The sequence below is a fragment of the Scatophagus argus genome, chromosome 17 (genome assembly GCF_020382885.2).
Source record: "Scatophagus argus isolate fScaArg1 chromosome 17, fScaArg1.pri, whole genome shotgun sequence".
In the NCBI taxonomy this organism is placed as follows: domain Eukaryota; kingdom Metazoa; phylum Chordata; class Actinopteri; family Scatophagidae; genus Scatophagus; species Scatophagus argus.
This window is the reverse complement of record NC_058509.1, coordinates 17,225,565-17,240,875: the sequence shown is the minus strand read 5'-3', so window position 1 is coordinate 17,240,875 and position 15,311 is coordinate 17,225,565.

Here is a 15,311-nt window from a genome sequence, read left to right as displayed (position 1 = left end):
CCGTGCTCGAGATACAGCCCATTAGCCTTTTGCTGCCTCATCTGTGCTGCGTTTTAAACATTACAATCGTAATGTGTGTGGGACTGTGAGACTCCCACCAGGACACACTACTCCGTTAATGGGCTCTGTGTCATGAAAACCATACCAGAACCATTAGGCCTTGTTCCATCTTGCCACTTGGCTTGATAACATGTGTCGCAAATGTGTTGCAACCAGCAAAGAACCTCTTATGTTTTTTGTTTTTTTTTTCCTTTACTCGCCATATTACACAGATACAAGCAGCCTCATTATTGGAGAGCACAGGCGGCACGAGTCATCAATTTGCATTTTTAGATGCAGGAGGGAAAGGAACAAATAATAAGGCCAAAAGAATAATATCTCTCTGGTAAAAGCATGATATTTTATGCTCAACGTTAGGTATAAATGCATTTTATATTCAATTATGTATTATTAGTATTATTATTATTATTATTAGATATTTTACATTCATCAGTCAGCAAAATACAACCCCATGCTGTCTTTGATATTATTTTATCATCTTGTCATTCAGTCAAAGTGACTCATCTTCAGGTGGTACATTAATTACACAGGACACAGCAGGATTAATTACAGTCATAAAGACTATTAAAAACGTGACTCAAGTATCTTTGTTGCAGGGCTTAGTGCATTTCTTTCCCAGAATGGCTGATGATCCTCTGCCTTAAAAGACAAAGCAAACAGCAATAAATGCAGAGGTGTTTATCCTGTGATGAAGGCAAGTGTTTTTTCTCTGGGGGAGGGGGGGGATTTGTCTCACAGAGCCATAGTGGTCAGTCATGATTTTAGTCCATATTTGAATAAACAAATGCCAATTTCACAGCTGTGTTTTGTTTATGATCCAGAACGATGATTCAGCAGAACTGAGGGTCTTTAAATAGCTTATGGCTTAAGATATGAAAACAAGTGTGACCTTTTGTTCAATCAGAAAGTCAACAACCCACAAAATGTTATTTTACCAGCCTGGTGGGAAGCCAGGTGAAGCTATTTTTATAATAAAACGTTTTTACGGGCTAAGCAACAACTGCACCATGCTGGGTATAAATGCTATGACACCTGGGTAGCTGTTACGAGCTGTGATAACGACTCAGTGGCTGAACACAAAACGCACCGCCCACAAACGCTTTCACAAACTGCTTGCAACAGATAATCGAAAATGATGTTTCAGAGTATGTTTTATCCCAAGTGCACCACAATGTCCCCGCAGCACCAAAATTAAAAAAAAGAGAAAGGAATAAAATAAAATTCATCTTATAATAATCTGACAATATAATCAAAGGCAGACTCAAACCAAAGTCAAAGTTTTGGTTTTAATGTACAAACTCAAACAGCCACAAGCTTCAGATGCATAAATTTAAAATCAGACAAAACATCATAATTCACTTGTATGCCACCACCACAGACCAAACTGCGAAGCTTAACTGAGTTCTTGCTGCATGGTTTCAACCTATTAAAAACATAAATCCAACATAAGGTACAAGGAGACGTCTGCAAACTGAGAGAGACAGTCAAGACACCCTAATGCAAACAGCAGGATCTCTTAAATGTGTAACATAACAACACATAAATGTTACGTCTACAGTCAGTGGGTTCATGTGCACAGGGTTCTTCTCCGGAACAAAAGAGAAATGATGAAATTTCTTTGCAATTCGACAAAGTTTGAGGGGATTATGTTAAAATCTCCTGCTGTGAATCAATTTCACCCCGCGACAAGAAACCAGAAGTGAGGAACGTACACCCCCCAGCTTCAACGGGAACGACAATCTAACGCGGTTTCAGTCTTTATGACTCAGTTCTTACTCCTTAATTAGATTGAGTTTGCTTAGTTATCACGGAGATGAACCACTAAGCCTTGGTCTGATTAGAGAGTGGGGCAATAAAGTTTATCTGTATGTGTGTGGAAAACAGACAGTGTTTAATACTTGGCATGTGAGTGTAGGACTAGTTAGCAAACTAACCACTACCACACTGGTCAGCTGCGAACATGCTAGTGCTAGTCAGTCACAACAGCTCTCCTAGTTAGGTTTGTTTACTTAAGCTGACACAATGCAAAAGATTTTGATTTCACCTCAGTGAACAAATGTGCTGATCTTCAGCTAAAGTTCACAGAAACACTGGTGCCACCACCAGCCTTTCACGTTTTCAAGGATGCAAACCATGAGATGTGGTTAAAGGCTCTGGAAGTGGACTTAAAGATAAAATGATTCCATGAGATTTGATTGAATTTGTGTGCTTTATTTTGAATGCACTTATGAATCTCTAGCTGTTCGGCAAGACCTGAAAAGCAGATGAGGTTGCAGATCTTTCATCACTCTTCTCCAGACATCCTACACTTTCATCACTGGTGAGTGACAGCTGCTCCCATTGGTACATTCCCAAGGATACAGCTTCATAACTCTGATCTAATGCCTGCTCAGCCTGTTTTACTTGTTTTGTCCTCAGCCTGGAGGTGGTGAATCATGGATGTGGTTGATGCCATGAAGCCCATGTGAAGTTTTGGTCTGACTGACACTTGAGGTCAGCTGAGAGATTTAGTCTGCAGAGAGGATCTCAAAGGTGAGCATCAGCTCTGATGAATGTTGTCTTTCTTTGACACAATAACAGAAAGGAACCTTCAGGGTCTGTTAGTCTTATCCGTGACCTTCTGATGGATCCCACCTTAACAGAGGTGTCAGCTCCAATGTGCTGGCTGTACCACAGCATTATTCTGAATGATGTGGTGTTACAATCAAAGGACTTGTTTCCTGCCCCAAGCTCAACAAAATCTGCCATACAAATGGCTTCTTTTCTGAAAACAACCAAAAAAAAACATGTCAAGTTTAATATTTATTTAATTACATCGCCCAGTATTCAGGTGTTGTATTTAAGTAAAGGTAGCAATACCAGGAATACTATGTTATAAATTAAAGTCCAGCATTCAAAATGTTTCTTAAGTAAAAATACAAAAGTATCAAAATATACTTAAATTACCAAAGGTGAAAGTGTTATGTTATGCTGACTGACATATTTCAAAATAATGTATATTATATGATTAGATTAGAATTACTGATACACTAAAATGTTCATCACTTTAATGCTGAAGAAGGTGGTTAAGGTGAAGATAAACTACTTTTTAGTTTTGGTTGTGTGTTTCCCATCTAGGATCAATGAAGTTTTATCTTAACCTGAAACTTTACATCACTATTTATATTCTGATTTTTTTTGTGTTATTAAACAAAATATGAAAAGTAACCAGGAACTAAAGCTGTCAAATACATATAGCGGAGTCAAAAGTATCGTATTTGCAGAGGGGTAAAAGTACAACTTAGCAGAAAATGGAAATACTCAAGTGCAAGTACCTCTAAATTGTACTTAAATACAGCACATGAGTAAATGTACACTGTAACCGTTTTGAATTGTGTTTGTAATTGAGTATAAACTGACCATAATGTGCTGTAGATTAAATAATAGTGAAACATTTGTAATAATCATTTCCATGACCTTACACATACTTCCACACAGTGTGCACCTAAGTAGACTGATGGATGATAGTTCAAATCTGAGTAATAAGGATATGCACTGCCCAGATCAATATGACTGTCAGCAGTTAGTGATGAATCAGTGTGCGTGTGTGTGTGTGTGTGTGTGCGTGTGTCTATGTAGCAGTGGAGAGACATTTAGTGACTAGTTTGGCTATTTTATTTGTATGCTTTACTCTTATTAATGTAAATGTTTGTTGTTGTTGTCGTCTAAATTCAGGTGTATTTTTAACCAAGCTATGTGTTATTTTAACATATTATCATTGTACCCCACTTGAAAAAATTAAATAAACATGTAAGAAATACAGTAAAGCTCTCTCCAAAACAAAAAGAGCTACTTTTATGATATTTAAGCAGGTTCAAGGCTCTTTCTTCCATAAAGCTGATGATTAGAAGCCACATACTGTGTCATGATACACTCTAATTCAGTTCAGTTTTCCTCAAGCCTGATTTCCATCCAAATGTGGCCCAATTTTTTTCAGATGGCAACAAGCCTCAAGTAGTGGAAAAGGATGTAGTCAACCTGATGTAAATGTAAGAGGTCTGGTGTTTCCTCGACTGCTTTTTTGTCTCTCTGGTAGAGTGGAAGCTTCAGTGGACATTCAGTTACTGAAGTCACACATGAATGTACATCATGATTTATCTGCTAAAACTGTTTCTGTTGCACTTTGTCACATGTTCCACCTCTACCACACATAAAACTTTTCTTTTCTTTTTTTTTTGTTGGCAGGTGTTTATTTCAAAGGTCTGTCAGCATGTGAATGTTCCTCAGTCCATTCATTATCAGACACCGCAGAACATTAACGTGTTCCGTGATGGATTTCCACATCTAGAACCATGCGAGTGCATCTCAGAGGTGAAACTAGGTGAAGAATAATAACAGAGCTCAGATCAAAGGTTGTCCAAACCTCTCACGCCTTTCATCAGCAGAGAGCAGACATGCAGCAGCTGTTGAAATACAGTATGTAGGGCAACAGGGGGGAGGTGACAGCACCTGTGAATTGCTGAGAGCCTCCATTATTAAATGAATGAAAAGGACTGATTACTCAGATTTTAGCCATTACAGCATCCAGTAGAGTTATTTTCTCAATCTGTTAAATAAGGATGACTTATCATGAAAATAAATGAGGGAAAGCTTGTCATACACTTGGTAATAGAGCATCATTTGTCTTATTTTGAATTACCACCGCTATGGTAAATCCTATCTTAGGTTATTGCTGGTTACATTAAACACACTGCAGCCTGTGAGCCTCAACAGCAGCAACTGTCTGAGCAGTGGCAAGATACATAACATGTCCATGATGCATATGTTTCCAGCCATGCAATCCTTCAAAAGCTTTGAAATGGTTTTTCTGGAAAAGTCCTTACACAAGGTCCACGAGCATGATAATCAATCATCCCCAGTATAAGTTACAAAGATAGATAACAGCATGAGCTCAAAGCTGCATAATGAAACATGATAAATCAAGTCAGACTTGTGATTTCACTGCTCGAGGGCAAGTTCAGAATAACAGATATGTTCCTTCTCTAAGTAACTTTAAGTCAAGTCAAAGGCAGACTGAAGCCCACTTTAAATATAGTTAGTTTTTAATTGGCTCCAGAAATAAATGAGAGACACTATTTTAATATAATGTGTAAATCCTAGAAATGTCAAGCTAATATCTGGGACAGGTCAGTGCTAACCACACCCCACTGGAAACAGTTCTCTTTTAATGCTCAGCTTAAATTTAACCCTTTTTTATAGTCTGACTCTTTAAAGGAATTGTGCAGCATTTTAACCTCTTTCACTCTCTTAAAGAGAGTAACATGAGATCAATAAAAATTCAGTGAATGCAAAGCTGGAACCACTATGAGTGAATTTCATTTGGTCTTGAATGCTTCTTGAATTAATTTACACTTACACACTTATCTCCCAACATACTGAACTATTGCATTTGTTCTTCCAGTATTTCAGGGAATTAGTGCTGTATAGAGAGAAGACACTACCAAATTGCAAGAATCACAATGACTGAATATTCCTTCATAAATCCAAATCACATGCATCTCACAGGGTGATGTAGCTTTTATCAGCCAATAGCTCTCCGGTCCCTGAGTCATTAGTGACCCAGAATATTAATCAAAATCCCACACCTCTAATTTCCGTTCCTCCAGAAATACAACACTCACTAATACCCCGGGTATTTTAGTCCATTGCTTTGTTCTGTTGATTTCTCCAGCTTCTACTCTGAGAAAAATCAAAGACTTTAATAGATTACATGTTCTGCTGGAAAATTTCTTCAAGGCTCTGTGTGTCATTATGCACCATTTATGTAACAGGGGTATCCAAAACACCAATGGAGCTTTGCAAAGGAACAAAGCATGATTGAGCTCCCTGTAGAGCAAAAATATCCATCATTGCATGTCAGTTTGTCCAGTAATGAGCCCTAATATTAACTTCCTTATTCCCATGCAGCTAAAGAGGACATCACTGCATATCAGTGCTCTCAAAACAGGTGAAATTTGACTGAAAACTGCTGAGATCATTTAATCCAACTGACAAAGCTCTTTTTTGTTCATGCGACTTGAGTATAATCCAAAAGCTCTGCATAAAGATTTCTGAAAAGATGACAATTTCTGCAACAGATGGAGCTGAGCATGATGTTTAATAACCAAATAGACAGATTTGGAGGAGAAAGACGTAGGAGGCAAGACAAAAAAACAACGCCAACAGCAAGTACAAGCTTCTTCTTCTTCTTCTTCTAAAGCCTTCTGTTGAAACACACAGTCAGACTTGTTTACAGAAGGCACATTGTTGCTACTGTCTCCAGGCTTAAAGAGAAGCTGTTCTCTGGTTAGTGGATTTCTTTCAGAATGTGTTGGATTTATTAATGGAGAGCGTGTTATTTGTAGAAGTAAAATATGACTCCATTCACCAATGAGGATAACTGGATTGCTTTATGATGAGCCAGTTGTATCGCCCAGGGATACGAGGTTCAGCCTTGGATCACTGACTGACAGCTTCCAGATGACCTTAAGATCCAGGATCTGTGTCTGGGAGATCAGCAGTATTGTGGGTTATACATATTCCAATCAGTTTTGACCTATTCTATTCCCTCAAGAAAGAACCAAAAAAGAACCACAAATGCTAGTTTGAAACGAAACGGGACAGGAAAATTACATTTTCAACACCATTTTCATCAGATCTATGTTGGATTCCCTTCTAGGTTATAGGAGAGTTCATTTTTACTGTTAACCACAAACCCTTGATGATATAATCTTCATTATGATCTGATTAGATGGATGATATTTAATTAGATAATCATATTGGAGGTAAAATATGTCGCTAATTATGATTTCACACAGCAGCTGGGATGCCAACCTTGATAACAAGGGGAATTATATCATCAGCACCATAGGTGTGACAGGACGGAGAAGTTTATATTTTATTCATTGTATTCTCACCAAAAGGAGCAGCAGGTACATAACCAGAACAAGATAAAAACAAAACTCTGGGATGAGATGAAAAATTGCATATCTGTACCACTTTGATTTACAGTCCTCATAAAGCAAGTGGCCTCGGGCTTCAGTGGGAGCCACACGTGCCGACTGGGATTAATTAATCAGGAAGTGGTTTTACTGCAGCAGAAGCCGGACTTTACCATGTTATTATTACCCTTGCAATTCAAGTCATGCTTGGTGCTCTGCCCTGATTGCCTTAATGTCTGCAGCAGTTATTGGTTTCCTGTAAAAGAACACTTTTTATGACTCTTTAATGTAGCAGCAGCAGCAAACCGTCTGGGAAACTGCAGGTTTATTACATAGCTCTCTATCAGTTACCTTGATGAAAATAAGCTGCTTCACCAGCCCTTTTCATTCATTTCAGTTCCGACATTTTAACAAGTAGGGATCAAGAGCATATATAAAATGATAATATTGTATAATAATAACACACAATGAGAGGAGAAATGACTGCCATTTGTGCACATGAGAATAACTTCTTATATACTTCTAGTTATGTGTTGAAGTTCTCTTATCTGCCAAGATAAGCAGCAGATGTTTGTGAACACACTGTCTGTTTTGACTGATTTTGACACTGAACTAGTAACCACAAGATCCCCAGACTCCCTTAAAGAAATTGTGTAATTCTGAGAGCGCTGCTTATCTTGGCAGGTAAGAGAGTGGGAAAAAACTAAATAAACTTCGGGAAACGGTGACAGTAAATTTTAAATCATTCCTGCCTTCTTGTAAATATGCCATTCGTGCATTTTTCTAGGTCGTTTATTTCCTTATCAGAAACTTTTCATCAGTTTGTCTTGCTGTTTTCTTTTCACCGACATGTTGTCTATGTTGGGTCTAAAGTGTGTCTTACCTGAGATGACCATGAGTAATGTGTAATTTGCTGACTCATAGCCGTGTACGGTAAAATGTTGATTTAAAGGATGGATTGGTTTGCTTCTTTTCTTAGAAATCACAAACTACTTTAAAGCAGACAGTGTGGAGACGCATGGTGAGGGGAGGTGTGGGTGGGTGGTGCTGAGGATGAGGAGGGGTGTAGATGCAGGCAAACCTGAATGTTGCTGTAACAAGATGTACATCCTCTGACACCAGCCCACTCCACTTATGAAATGCCTCCTGCTGCTAGTGACAGCAGTAACAAATGTGGCAGGCAGTGCCCACACGCCTCTCTGGGCCGCGTGTTGATTGTCTGTGACACTGGAGCCATGCTGGTGATGAAGGGCATCGAATGCAAATGCTCTGACAGATGCTCTAGGAGGAAAAAACTCGGCCCTCCACGTGACTTCTAGATATTCAGAACTTTGACGTAAAATCTCTAGATCAATGTTGACCACAGTGACCTTCAGACTACATTGTATGTTCTGGTGAATTGTTGCCTTGTCTGCTCTCAGTCACATATAGTTATGGGATTATATGTACATCGGATACCAGCCAAGACGAAGAGTCTACAGACACGCTAGTGAGTCTGTGAGGCCGTACTTAGTTTTCAGCTAAATGCTAATATCATCATTCTAACAGACTTATGTTTACCATGGCCACCATCTTAAGTGTGCATGATATAATTTGCTTTATCAACCTCCTAGGTGGAAAACAAGTGATTGTGGTTTGATTGCACCACTACAGGAGCTCATTTCAATATGCTTGAGTCAAGAGCCAACCATTTGACATTAGGCTACCAGCATGACAGGCACTGAGAAGAATAGGTCCCGATGTCGCCTTATAAACCCATATTAATGTGATTTGATGTGACTATTCAGCTGTTGGCAAAGCAGCTAATGAATTAGCCAATGATGGTGAAGCGTCAGACATTATACCTCCACTCTGTCCAGTCATTTAGTTTGCTATGAGTTTCAAAATCTTAAAATTAGCTTGATAAAGTAATTTTCTATCAGCGATCTGCTTTGTTTGTTTGTTTGATGTTTTCTCAAATATGTTGGCACTTAAGGTGATGGAATCACCTGGCACAACTGTACTGACAACAAGTGGAATCATGCTGTTCGCAACCTACTTTTGTTTCAAGAAAAATAAGTCTTAATAGCTCAATATGAGAATTGTTAAGACTAACAGTTTTGCAGTTTGTACATTTTTTTTCCTCATTAATCTTTTTGCTGCTGGAGTGCGTGAGTGTAAAACAAACCGGTTTATCCACAAATCCAGCTGCTCCTGTTGCGGCAGCTGATTGATGCTGGAAGAGCAAACTGTTTGGCAAACGGATGTGAGATTCATCTCTGACTTTTTTTTTATCTCAGACTCGCGGGACTGTTGCAAGCTGAAGACGTGCAGAACGGGACAGCTGATGTAAACTGTGCAGTAACTGCTGTGTTTCTCTGTTCTTTATGCTTGAGCTGTCGTGTTTCCTGATGGACACTTGGACAGTTTCCTCTCCTGCCTGTTTCTCTCCAAATCAAATCAAAACATCCTCAAATCTAATTCATATTTCTCCTTTCTTCTTTGCAAATCAGATCACACTCATGTTAACTCACATGTGCACAATACGTGCACCAAGGCACATGCAGGCACCCTTAAGCTTTGAGAAGGTTGGTTTCTGTGGTGGCTGGAGAAATTCATCCTCCAGCCTTTGCAAAAGATTAGATTTTTCCATCTGCGGAAAATGTGATAGTAACATAAAGAGAAAAAAATGTCACAGTATTATAGGATGGCGGTTGGTTTGGGAAATTCCTCCCTCTGTTCCTCTCCCTTCTCTTCAATATTGCACAAGCAGAGCTCTTGTCAACCTGATGAGGCGAATAAAGAGAGAGAAAGACCTGTTCTCTGATGGGATGTGATACCACAAAGAAAGCTCACCAGGAGATTCTACATTATTTACTTACTTCAACACCCTTATCTCTGCAACACCAGATGAAGCAATCTACAAAACTGAGATTAGTTCAGATGGACTACACTTCAAATCCATGTTTCTCTTACCAAGCAAGCTTATAAACAGCTTCTCAGAGGTCCACAGAGGTCTTCAACACTTCGCGCGTCACCCTCTTTTCAGTGTGTACACTTGTCTTGAATAATGTATCTTCATGACATAAAAACAGGGACTGGGACTATGGAAATCTATCGCCTCTAATTTATGCAGGTGCTATTTACACTTTTTTTTTTTAGGATAAAAGCACCTTAGTTCAGCAGACACATATATTGACTTTTCTTTTTTCATCTCAATATTGCTTGAAGGTATTGCTTTTAACAAATAGTCCTTATAAATTCAGAGCCAGTTTCAACAAACAGACTCTTTGCTCGTACAGCACATCTTGCAATGAAAGCTTTTGCAAGTTCTTCATGGCCCTGAAAGCAAGGCAACACTCTTTTCACTGTTTTCAAGGCGAGAGATTGAAGCTGTATTCATTCATTTATGCTCACTTGGAGAGAGCTGTCTATAAACACAGCACAACAGTGCTCATATATCTTATCACCATATCAGCAAATGGTTAGCAAATTCGTTTCCCATCCAGCTGGCACAAAGCAACATCAGCTTTCAGGTGGAAATGTGTATTAGCCACCTGATGAAACCAATATTCACTCTCCTTCGAGCTTTTAATCTTTATCAGCTTGCAATGAAATATGTGGATGTGGGCTGTTTAGGTATTTGTTTAGCAGCTATTCATTAACAACCTGCTGAGCAGGTAGCATTCAGTGGGTTTTAGCTAATTTAAGCTGGAAACAGCTGCCTGCTGCTGCTTAGGTGAGACTGGGCTACATTAGTGACGTGAGTGCTGTAAAACCAAAACAATGAGCTAAAAGACCCTAAAGAGCTCTGTGGAGCTGAGGGGAGCTGCAGAGTTGACTCTGTGGCTTTGCTGCTGCTTGCAATCCTTTTCATGTTACATATAATCATTTGATCCATTGTTACTGCAGAAATATTGATTAGTGCAGCTTTTAATGTTGTGGTGTATGGATTAATAAAAGCATTTTAATCAGCATGCACAACCTTGCCAACAGAGCAGGATACAGCTCCTCCTTCTTTGCACAGCCTCTCACCGACAGGGTCTGATTGACACTCCCTGAACCCACATCCTGTTCAAAGTTGAATGACATTTAAGAAAGAGTCCATTAAAGGGCGAAAAGTGCACACAGCGGAATGCATTTATGTAATTTATTCAGCCAAGTGCCATTTTCTGAAACGATTTGACCATTATGGCTCATTATCTCATAGTGATTACTGGATGTTGAAGTGGTAGACCTCGCAGAAGGAGCAACGTGTCTTTTCACTTAAAGGAGAATGCAGTGAGAAAGGTAAATGGGTGTGAGGCTGATGTTGGAATGAAAGCCTTTCAGATGTGACATTTGGCTTTTTTCCACTCCTTACGAGCACTTATTTTATAGTTTTAGTCCTGTCTCACCATGGTCTTCAGAAAGAAAAAATAACGGAGCAGCTCTGTGCCATTATGTTTGACAAAATATATGTGCATGTCTGTTTGTGTGTAGATCTCTGGGGTTGTTGCTGTGCTGCATTTTGCCGTTAAGTGTTTTCATTGTCATGAGGAAATGATCGACTGAATCGGCATCTTCTTCCTGTTGCAACATGGCGTTGCAAACTGCACCAATAACAACAATGTAATGTCACTTTCTGTGCCACATTAAACTAAAAGTTATATTGTGCTTTGAGCCCCATTTTGAGTTTGAAGGAAGGTTGCACCAACAGGAATGAACTCAAACTAAGATAAAAGCAATAATTCATTACTTCGGGGAATATGTTTATTCGCAGTCTTGTTAAGAGTTAGATGGAAAGATATCTTCATGTTTGTCTGCTAAATATGAAGATACCACCAGCAACTGGTTATAGCTTAACTGAACTCAAAGGCTGGAACATGGGCACACAGATAGCCTGACTCTGTCCAAAGGTGGCAAAATCTGACTTGCGGCTTTCAAACTCACCTGCTAATGTGTTGCGTTTGTGTTCTGATCCATTTAAAAGCAATATGTTTGTGATGTCTAAAGTGTTTGTCATAGTTAGCAGTTTTGCTAAGAACAATGAGCTTCACTTCAGGTTACTTGTGTTGCAGATTGTGACAGTTACTTGGAGGTCATGTCTACATCACTGCAACACGGCGGAAAGTTAAAGCAGTGGAGGTAGGAAGAAACAAGAATTTGAGCTACTCTTTTAAATATAGTGTTTATTTGATTGTTGGTTAGCCTGTTTGAAATTAAAGTAAACTTGAGTGTTAACAGCATAAAATTATAAGAGGCAAAAATGACACGTTCACAGAGCCGTTATTGTTCAGTCACAATCTGAAAAAAAATAAATAAACAAATAAATAATTGGTATATATTTCCTAAGTGTTTTTATTTGGACTTAATGAAGGAAAGTTTATGTTGTTGAAAATGGGCTCCAGTTTTCATTACACGGTAGAGTGATGAAATGTTAATAAAACCACGTTGGGCTGAGTTTTGTACATGGACTTCATTGGAGTATGTTCGGCACTATTAGGCAGTCTGGGTTTACACAAAGGACCCAGTGTATCCAGAAACATTGTTCACTGCTTTGGTGCAACCAAATTATTTAAAAAAAAAAAATCATCATTCAACCCAAATATCACATTATTGATTTTAGATTTTAATTCAATCCTAATTATTAGAACAAGGAGCACCAGTTAGACATAATATATGCAATAATATTTTGAAGTAGCGTGTTCAGGTCTATGTAACTGAAAACAAACGTCAGCTTCTCAACTAGGTGCCAAAATTGAGTCCCTGCTACTCTGACCATACAGGACCTCTTTATCATAATGTTCCTTCTCATCAGGGATCAAATTGAGTTGATTTAATTTGACACAACAAACCAAATTAAGGACTAAAGTACACCAGTTTGGGTAAACCAAACTTGCCTAGTGGGCACTCTAAACCTAGATCTGATGTTTGGTAACCTACTTAGTCTCTCAAATTAGAAAACATCAACAACTTCACTGCAAATATACAGCACATCATTCAGTTCTTTTCAGAAGAGGGTCTCTGCTTCACTTGATAACAACAAGCTGTGAGATGAACCCCAGTGGACCAACAGGTAGACACATCAACAGCTTCTGTCATCAATATTGAAACCCTCTCTGCAGGCCTCGAGTTATGATGAGATCTTCCACAAGGTGAGCATCTTATTACCACCGCAGAAAATAATCATGAGGGCGAACCTTGCATTAGCTGATTCATAATTTACATTGTTCAAGGAGGAAGCATGGGTTCACTGAGTTGCTGCGCCCTTGAAAAAAGAATCCATTGTGTGGGGAAAATGGATCGATACCTTCAGCAAGACCAAATGAAAACCTTTACAGTCAGTCCTGTAAGGAAAGCAGTATTATTAAAAACACTAACCTATAACCTCTGTTCAACAACTCAGGTAGCAACAGAGAAGCCACAGAGTTCAGAATTTTGATCTGTAACATAATGAGTCACTTGTATCAGTGATTTCCAACTAGGGTAAGCCTACTTTGTGCAATTTGCAGGGGATTTGTAGAAAAAAAAAAAAAAAAGACGTTCATCTGTAATCTCAACAGTGTTGTGACTGAGTGTGTTACAACAATGGTTAGCAAGCGAAAAGCAGTACGCTGAAGTTAAAATGAATAAACTTTTCAATTTATAAGCCATGACTAAACAGTTGAAATGAATCATAAGTGGTTGAATTACAACCCCCATTCCAGAAAAGATGGGATTCTGTGTAAAGTGTAAATAAAATCAGATTGCAGTCATTTCCAAACTAAGCTGTTCCTGAGCCTGTGTTGTCATATCCTTTATAGGATCATGTGTCTGACAAAGTGGTGAACCATTGTCGTGTAGGCTCAGAGCGGAGACTCAAAGCTACATCACAGTAATTTCTAAGTTTTAGCTGTGTCCAATTGTTCTGGAAAATCTTCCCTCGAAGTCCAGTAGAATCATCAGCAGGAGACAGGATTCTGAGCAGCAAAGACTTTAATGCTGGCAAAAAAGGGAAAAACTGTTCACAAAGCACACTAGGTACACATGAAGGGTCTCTCGTAGAATGACTGGTGGCTTCACATTATATACCTTAAGGTTTGGACCTTTCCACGCCTATTGTCCATCCCTTTTGCCAACTTTGTTTTATTTACTCCAATAGGTTTTTCTTTTTGTCCTGAATTGGGTGGTGACTTTTACACCATTAGGTTTTCTGGGGACTTTCCACTGACCTCATCCTGCACCTGTTAATTCATTATTTTATTATTTTCATGTGCTTCTGTGTACTGGTTACACCGTTATGTTTTTTATGTGCTTCTATGCACAGTTTACACCATTAGTTCTCCTCTCTGGGCTGCCTTCCAGTTTCGGCCTAAGTTTCGGCTGGTAGCAGACACCATTATCTCCAGGCCTTTTCCTGTGCTATTTTTTAAAAATAATTGTTTTTTGACAGTGTTTCACTACCATAAAACAGATTATATAATTACAGTTTAGCCTTCTATAGCTTACAGGCCCTTAACCAGGTGTATTCTTTTAATACAGCTATATCTTGCTTTTCTTTCAATCTTAATGGAAACATAACATGACTACTTCATGCTATCATATTGCAGTGCATACTATAACTTTAGCTCATCACAACTTTCATAGAAATTATACCACACCATCAGTCCATCCTGCTTGTGAACAACTGAGCCTTTTGAGGATGTCCCATTCATACCCAACCACGATATTATCACCTGTTACCAATGAACTTGTTTACCTGCGGAAAGGTCCAAACAGGTGTTTTCTGAGCAGGGAACGTAACTTTCCCAGTCTGCTGATGCCCCTGTGCCAGCTAGTTTGAAATGTGTTACTCTTAATCTGAAATTCAAATAAAGAACTTGCATCTGTCATAGTCCAAATGTTGATCTGACTGGGATGTAGTGATACTTCTGACAAAACAGGTTGGACACCACTGCCATAGGCCTGTTAATGATCACAGCATGGCCAACCCTCTGTGGCCCTGAAGTAAAAACATACATCTAGTGACCTTTAAAGCGCTGCTGTGCACATTAGCAGGAGCAAGCATCATTAACTGATTGCAAACACTTCTGATTGCAAAACTCTCTTCCTGCCTCGTCTGGAGAAAAAAAAAAAGACCTTCTATTGTTTTGGCTCTTCTTGTCCTCCAGTGCAGCTCCAGGCCTGAGAGGACAAGGCCGGAAACACGTTGTGACCGTAATCGCAGGTTTAGCAGCTCGTTACTCACAGCCCAGTCACTTCATCCCCATGCTGAGGGTGGGAGGATGGGAGGGAGAGGAGCAAGATGATGAAGTCAAAGTTTATTATATACCCACATGGCTGATACAGCAC